A 9,507-nucleotide genomic window follows, 5' to 3' on the forward strand; every position below is an offset into this window, starting at 1 on the left:
ACTCTTTTCTGATATGATTTGCCAATAATACCATTCATGTCGCCACCAACACAGAAAGCTTTCTTATCCGGGGCTGAAGAGTAAAAATGAATTTCTTATGCATTTGATTCCTTGGTCAATCGGCGACGCTGCTTGGCTGCACAGAATCAAAAGATCCGGCCTGGGAAGACATAGGAAAATAACAAAGAACTAATTTAGGTTCAATGGTAACATGACCTAGAATCCATTCGGGTCTTTTCCAGATACTAGTTTGGAGCAGTGCTCCACAGCTACTTTTGTTAGAAAGAAGCTAAGTTCGAAATTAAGTTATTAAATCTTAAATGTTAATTGTTCCGAGTTGAGCATTTTTTTTCGGTAGTAAATATATGCCTCCACCCTTCTATTATTGACATATAATTCTTATCATTATTGGGTTTTGAAAAGTTCTATTTGATGAACCTTCCACGGCCGGCAGGGATCCATTTCTGTTTACCGACGATAGAAGTGGTCCTGTGGGCACCTGAAGTTTTCCTTGTCCTTAACTAATTAAGCATTACGCCATGAAGACGTATGAGGTTCGTGTGGACACCTACGAGTTATTTTTAAACACAATTGGCATATGTCCTATTATCACGTTATTCGGTGATATTTTCCACCAACATATCACCGATTTACGTGCGGAAAGTCTATGTCCTTGAAGACAAAACTTTAACAAAGGCAAAATATCTCCCTCCATGCGAACTGATTCATCGCCTCGTGATTTTGTTCTCGCATTCACTCGTCCAGTTTTTCAGCTTTATTCCATCTATTTCCTATATACCTCCTCACTTTATAATGGACATGGAATTTGTAGCACATGTGGTTCTCACAGAGATGGTTATGAAGAGTTCTGTCTTCTGGGATATAACGCCGTATAGTCCGGTGAATCAATCGAATCGGGATTCATTGCGCTGACCACGCGACACTCTCTATCCGCTAAAGATGACACTAACTTTGCCGACAAGTGGCGGTCGCTCAGTCGGTATAGTTCGCTTGCGGACTCAAGCCACGTAGTTTGTTTTATTCAGTATGAACTTCGGAAAATGTCCAGGAAGCTAGTTATAAAGTAGCTGAACTTACAAGAGAAACAAGAAGAGCCACATACAACAGCCCATACATTACTCATGCCAGCCTGCAAAGGAATGGTGAAAACAGTTATGGGTCCGTAAGCTGCTAGTGAAATTTCTCAAGTTCCTACATTAGCTGACACTGTTGGTCGCAAAGTTAGTGATATATCATGTGACAATGAAGTAATCTGGGATGGGGTAAAATTAATCTCAGGAGGAAATTCTCCAATCAGACTTATGAGTCTACTGATACTGATGTTCACATTCCGACTTATCGCTGAAGTTTGACACATCAGAGATATGATCACAGCAACTCTGTTTTCTTCAAGGAACTTCCAGAGTGAGCAACCAACAATGAGGCATTCCAAGCTACTGGCGAATATCTTCGCAAAAATGGAATACAATGGAAAGGATCTGGTGTCTGCAAGTGGAAGAGTCATCAATTGCGGGTAAAATGAGAGCTTTCATAGCAAAAATATGAGAAGTGAATCCAGAAACAGCACTTGACCATTGTCTTATTTATTCCAAATCCATTTTTGTCAAGACTTTCCTTGGTGTTCTAAAGAATATGCTAAACAAAGTTATAATAATTAACTTCATCAAACCGCAGCTCCTTAATTCATGGTTTATCTTCTGATTTGTGCCAGTTATTGCAATGTGAACACACCTCTCATTCTTCACACAAAGTATGACAGTGTTAAATTTGTTTTTAACTTCGTAGTGGTGTGCAAGCGCTTACACATCCTTTCTAATCTATTATTCACTATCACCTAATCATTCAGCATTCTACTGTATAGTCTGAACTACTTCCACCGTTGTCATCAAAACAACTACAAATAAATACATAAATAAATGGAGAATGGCTAATCCCCACATACCTTCCTGAGTCTTGGTCATTTGGAAGTAGGTTATAATCTGTTTTAGACTTGAAAATTTCCTTTCAGTGGATGCAGTTGCATAGGAATAGCCATAATTATTCTTGGTTGAATAAAGACATGCAGATACACCTCTCTTATGTTTCCCTGACAGTGAACATGAAAGAACATGAAACATATGAATTGTAGTAAATGTCTGCAAATCTTAAAGATTACTGTCTTCTCAAATGAGAAGTTGTGTATTTTGATGGACAGGCACCAACATTTTGGAGAAATCTAATATCTCCAGCTTCATGGTTTTCTTCTATCAAGATGGAGGCAGCAGGTTCCTCTGAAATGCTGGTACCTATCTACCAGATTGTGTGAGGTCACACCTTGTAAGACAATATCTTCATAGTCATCACCACGAGAACATCAAATCTCAACTTACGCTTCACACAGTTCATAAGACCCAATATTAGAATCATCATAAAACAAAATATTTTTCTTTCACAACTCACCAGTATTCTAAAGTTTTTATTCATTATATGTGGGGGGGGGGTTACCTAAAAAAATTAACAGATTTATTATATGACTCAAATCAGGTTTGAATATTTGCTCTAATTCAATTAACCGTTATGCTAAAATATAATGCTTGGAATCAAACTTCTGGATTTGTTAGAATAGGTTCTCCAGCATTGTACATGTGTTATAATATCTTTTTCTGTGACTTGTTCATAACTGATAAAGATGCATCACTTATCTAAGTGAGTTTAAACTTCATGCCAAAGTTGATGTATTCTATCAACAACAGACCAAACTTCATACCAAGTGATCAGTGATGGTACAAATTCGAGATCTGTCATTCCATTTAAAACTGATTTCACAGGTCATGGATTCCAAATCATCATACATTTCATGAAGACTTCAATGGCACCACAAATGTCATTCAACTGATATCCTGAAGCGCTGACATTATTGGTCTGCATTACCATCATATCTGAGAAAAGAGGTTTCTAAATTATAAGTATTTGCAATTTTTGGTTTAAAATTGCCCACATCTTCGAAGATCTGGAGAAAAAAGTGTATGCTCTTCCTAGAGAGTAGAGCTATCCCTGTAAGAGGTCGTGAAGGCCCAAAGGGTTGTGAGACATTGAGGGTCCCACATTATCTAGCCAATCGGCTCAAAGATGGTGGTAAGGATGTCAGCCTTACGCACCGACCATGCTTTACTCCCCAGGAAAATTATTTAATTAATTCCTGGTACTCATTTCTGTTAGAGGCTGAGTAAACCCCAGGGCCATAGTGTGGTTGGAAGGATTAGATCAATTGAAAGAAATCCAATGACCTCATCGGGACTTGAACCCGCGACTAAATGTTCATCACTGTTGACAATTTGTTGGCATCCCCTAACAGCAAATTCCAGTTCAGAATCTATCTCAAGCTTTTCTCTTTCTGCGGATCAAGTAACAATGTGCTTAAGAGTAAAGATTCCTTCACAGACCTGATGGGCTGATAATTTCTGGGAGACCACCGCAGTCTGGTAGATGGGTAGCAATATTTTACACAAAACCTGATGCCACAATCTTCAGAACAAACTTCATCTTCACTTCAACCCTTAAGATGGAAGCAGCAGGTTCCTTTGAAATGTTGGTACCCATCTACCAAACTACACGGCATCACATACCAGAAGACCATAATCTTAGATACTGACTGACATGAGAGCCTTAATCTCATGATGACAATGAAGTATGATGGGGAAAATAAGTGAACTGATAGTAGATTCTTGGGCTATTTAACTAAGCTTTGCAAGTGCATAGGTTATATAGCATTGAATGGTATGACTGTAAATGACAAACTGGAGTATATACAAAGCTGCAGTCAAGGTCAACTATTCCACAATTTTCAGAGTGACTGAAAAAAAAACATGAAAAACATATCAGGATATACTGATAGTCGACCAGAATTTGAACCCGCAATCTCTAGAACATGTCAAGAACTACATAATGATTTTCAGTGCCCCCAGCCAAATATTCATTGAGCAACTGGATGTGTATATTTTACAGATGTGATGGTGATATGAAGTGTATTGTATAACTGTATACTGTTGGGAAAGGGGTCTCTCATGGCTGCTCTCACTGTATTCTGAACTATGGTCCACAAATGCAAATCAATGGCAAAATTTTAATACAGTGCAATCATGATACTTACAAAATATGTCAAACACATTCTTCAGCATTGCTCATATAGAAAACATGATATGTAAAAAGTGACTAAATACTGTATTTGCATATGTATTAGCTGTACTTTTTTGAGAAGAATTATCCTCCAAAACACTGTGCAGCTTATACACAAAATATTAGGTATCTTTTTAATAGAAAAGCTACATCCACCAAAACAAAGGAGTTATTATAAAGACAACTGCGCCTGCAACACCATAACTGTATGCTGTAAAACCACAAGTACAGGCAGTTAATGCATGAGAAAAATGAAAAGTGTTAAACTGAACTTCCAAGAACCGATACTCTGCTGTTGTTAATTTGCTGGTAACATTTCCTCTGTAAAATCAATTATATATATGCAAAAATAATTACTTGAACAAAGAAACATGGCAATAATATTATAATTAACTGTTCTTCATGCTGGTTTCTTGCTTGTATTAAACTCCGACTTCAAAGATGGAGGCAACATGTTCCTCTGAAATGTCAGTTGACTTTCATTGAACTACATGGCATTATATCTCTGATGACAAGTCTTCATAACCACGACTGTGAGAACCTCAAATCCTACAAAGTACCCAAGTTCATTACCTAGTATTCTGCAGTCTCAGTTGGAGCCTCCTGGCAACATTTTTCATGGAACCAATGCCAAAGGAAATAGCCCTCACTCCTATCCATCTTGTTAGAGATTCCAGTAACTTTAAAGCTTTTATCATCACATCCTGTGAATCATAATGATCAGCTTCAAGAATCCACTAGCATATTTCTCTCACTGTGGCCCTTTTGAGACAACCTGTCAGTGTTATCCCATGCACCCATTCACTATGTTAACATCAAATGTGTGCTTTAAATAACAAACTGATTACAATGTTGGGTGGCTGCAACATCCCTGTCATGCCTCCTCTCTCACTTAAAATGGGCCTTCACATCATGTAGTATGGCCCTGAAAGCTATCCAAACAGTGTACGAGTGCTTGGTTGTACCATAAAGACTTAATCCAGTCTTCAACTAGATCTCAACTGTACAAGATACTTTGCTGGAACTCTACTATAATTCCCTGAGGGAACTTCTCTTTTGCAATAGTCTTCTGCTTAAGTACCATGTAAGGCAACTTCTGTCAGCTGTGATAGCTGTCATTATGGGGCAGTATTGTTTGTTGTTCACCAGTAGAGTTAACTGCCGTGAATCTCAGCATGTTAAGAAATACTGGAGTCTGGTCAGCACTCTTTCTTTGTTGTAAGTTATTCATAATGTTTTTTCAGTTTCAGCACATATTTCTGGACACTGACAAGCTTTTCTTTTTATGCTTGTGGTAGTTATTGTGTTATTGTTGACAACTTATGGTGAGGTTGTGTCCAGCCATGAAACATTTCACCCATACAAATTGGCCTTGAACTCAATGACAGATATATGTATTGTTTCCTTGCTAATCTGCAGCCTTTGAAATGTAGCATCTCTATGTATACTGCAAATTTGTTTCTCTCTGTATTCATAAAACATAGATATAACTTGGCCTCCACATGTGAATACTTGCACTTTTTTTGCCATGAGTGCATATTTCTTTTTAGAAATTCATGGTTGTTTTTCTTTTTCACCTGGTCATCTTATGTTCATTTCACCTACATCATTCCCTACACAACTTTATTTCCAAGTTCTCATGCATATCAAACAGCTTCTAATTTAAATCTTGCTGTATAACATGCTCACACTTTGGCAGTGTTGCACAGACAGTAGCCATAAGTTCTCAAGAAACACTAACAGTATACACAAAGCAGGGTTAACTTCTGGCACAAAGTTCATCTTTACTTTGTTAAAGTGAAAAGCACAATAGATCACTGTAGGTGCAACGGCCGAGAAGGCCCACTCCTTCTTCATCCATTCAGTCATTCATTCATTCGTTATAGTGAACAATTATCCAAATTGGTATTCTGTAATAGCAGACCCTTTATGCAACATACACTTTTGCACTTGCTGCAAATAAAGCCACAACCAGATTTTAGTTGTAGCTTAAAGGGGTTGTGTGAAGTGTCATTTCTTACGAAGCTGAATCAACAATCATCATGCAGTTACATGAGCAGAGCTGGACTGTATAATTTCCATCATGTGAATTTTCTATTTTATGCCAGTCTTGTGCTTACTGCCGAGAGAGCCATGATCAGATTTTGTAACAACACAAAGTGTCACACGAAGTGTGACTCTGTGCTGAGAGCCAATGAGTTCCATTTTCCCACCACATAAATTGTTCTTCATGATGCATTTTTACTGACATGGGTCACCTGTTAACACTGTCATTTGGCTAGCTATACATATGTATAAAGGAACATATGAATTACCAGGATATCAGCAAGTAGCTGCCAACACCGATTGCCACAAGTCAGAAGACTGTGACAGCACTAACAAATTACTGTAGAGTCTGTTAGCAACAACCAAGTCCCACAAATGCAACTGCGAATATCTTACTTTCCACAAGTAAAATCTAGTATGGCTTATACACATACAAATATAGTATAAATGGTTAACCTGGAACAAGCATTCACACGGTTGCAAAGGGAGTGAAATTCAAATGGGACAGTATCCAAGGCAGAGCAACTAGCTGAAATGCCATGTTGAGAAAAATAATAAGCTTATATAATTAAAAGTAAATAAATTGAATATTAAACATATTTTTATCAACTCTGACAGTCTGTGACAAGAGATTTCATGAAATATGATCCCTTGCATATATATACATACATGAACATAAAATGACACTTTATAAAACACAAGAGTGTATAAAAAAAAGAGCCCTCACATTCCATATATACATATACAACTTAACAATGTGTGCTGCTTACATATAAAATACAGTAATGCTGGGTATTTACAGTGTATCAAAACCCCTTTAATATTGAGAAGACTATCTGCAAGACATCATACTCATACAATGATCATCAACACAAATCACACATTCACATCACACTATATTACAGTGGTTTCCAAACTGTAGTTAGTGACCCACATTTTGGTATGCAAAATATATCACAGGATTCTCCAGCAAAAATGTGTAACTGCAGAGACATGTGCCAGTATTATATAAAGCCAACTTCACAAAAAGGAGAGAGTGGGGAAAAAGTAATGCCACTTAATTCCTTTTCCTTTAGAAGAGTATTTTTTTCTTAGCCTATCCCAGTTGCATATTTGCTGTTCATGTCTACCATTTCTTTTTGGTGGGAACTGACTTGCAAAAGTCTGTGTGAATGTTTGGCAGTCTGATGCTGGTAGCTAAAATGAGGAAAACAGACATAAAGACCAGATATTGTAAAACAAGAAATTCTGGAGAGAACTCACAGAGCCCACTTTCTACTGCCCAGGCATCAAGTCCTATAATATTATAATAAAACGAAAGGCCATGCCATAGCTCAAGTGGTTAGTTGCTGGCTTCCCACCGCAGTGGCCCAGGTTCCATCCTGGGTCTGGTCAAGTGGGATTTGTGGTGGACAAACTGGCACTGGGGCAGGTTTTCTCTGAGTACTTTGGTTTCCCCTGCTAATCTTCAGTCCACCAATTGCTCCACAATCACCCTCACCTATCATCTGGGGCTGGTACAATAGGCCAGATGTGGCTGCAGTACAAGGGACTTGGTCCCACCCCACTAGCAATAAAAAATAATAAAATGATACATATCCCAGTTCAAAGTCACACTGTTTGCCTAAGAAGACTTGTATTACTATTTCTGGTACTTTAAGATACTGATGCTCTTTCTCAGTTTAAACATTCCAACACATTATGTAACTGTCATTCCTGAACTCTGAGCTCCAGAAATATTTCTGTTTACTAGTGAAGTCTGGAGGAGAGTGATTTGCTTGAGGTTTTAACAGATTGTACAAGAACAAAGGGAATATCTGTTTGAAATTATGGCTTCAGTTCTAAAGTTACTATATTCTGAAATAATATAAACTATCTCCCCCTAATTATTTGTGTGTGTGTCAAACGGTAGGGTAAAAACTGGCGATCAAGTGAGTCTGAATAGGGCTGGGTAGGGCTAACAAATGAAACACCATATGTGGTGTTACAGAGATTCACTCACTCATGGAGTTGAGCCCTTCTTTAAAAGCCATTAATTGTGCAGCTATTAAAGAACTTCCCAGCATTTTATGGAACCCAAAGGTTCATTTCTGTGTTCACAAGAGCCCTCTACTGGTCTCTATCCTGAGTCAGATCAATCCAATACAGACCATCCAATTTCTGTAAGATTCGGTTTATTATTGTCCACCCACCTATGCCTTGGTCTTCCCAGTGGTCTCTTTCCTTCTGGCTTTCCCATCAATATCCTATACGATTCCTCTTCTCCCCCATTCATGCTACATGCCTTGCCCATCTCAATCTCCTTGACTTGATCATTGTAATTATACTTGGAGAAGAGTACAAGTCATGAAGCTCCTCACTATGCAATTTTCTCCAATCTCCTGTCACTTCATCTCTCTTCAATAAAAATATTCTTAACACCCTGTTCTCAAACAGCCTCGGTTTATGTTCCTACCTTAATGTCAGAGCACAAGTTCCACACCCATACAGAACCACAGGAAAAATTATACTTTTGTATATTCTAATTTTTGTGTTTGAACAGCAGGCAAGAAGACAAAAAGTTCTGGAATAAATGGTAGTAAGAATTACCAGAGTTCAATGTCTCTTAATTTCCTCCTGAATCAGGTTTTGATTTGTTATCGTTGTTCCCAAATATCTAAACTGTGCCACATTTACAAAACACCTGTTTCCTATCTTTATGTCATGATTTTGCCCTGCATTTTGATGAAGAGACAGTAACATATACTTAGTTTTCTGTGTGTTTACTTCTGGACCAACCTCCTTACTTTCGTCAATTAAAGTTTGTGTACTTTTCTTTATGGTATCTATATTATCACCCAGTAGATTCACATCATCAGCATAGACCAACTGTGTCCCATTTAATTTTAATCCCACCCGGATGTTCCTAATGGCATATTCTAAAGCAAAGTTGAAAAGCAGCAGCGATAAAGCATTTCCTTGTTTTAGAGCATCCTGGATAGCAAATTTATCAGACAAATGTTTACCTATACAGACTTCACTATACGTTTTGTTTAAACACATTTTAATCAGTCCATTTTCATGAGTACCCCAAAAAATCTATCAGAATATTGTACAATACTTCCCTCCTAACTAAATCAGAGGCTTTCTTGAAGTCTACAAATAACTGATGTACTGACTCATTGTATTCCCATTTCTTTCTCCAGTATCTGACGAATGCAAAAGATCTGATCCGTAATTGATTTGTTACATTGAAACCCACACTGATGATCCCCAATAATTCCATCTATGTATGGATTTAATCTT

This window comes from Cryptotermes secundus, unplaced genomic scaffold (genome assembly GCF_002891405.2).
Source record: "Cryptotermes secundus unplaced genomic scaffold, Csec_1.0 scaffold216, whole genome shotgun sequence".
NCBI classification, from domain to species: Eukaryota; Metazoa; Arthropoda; class Insecta; order Blattodea; family Kalotermitidae; genus Cryptotermes; species Cryptotermes secundus.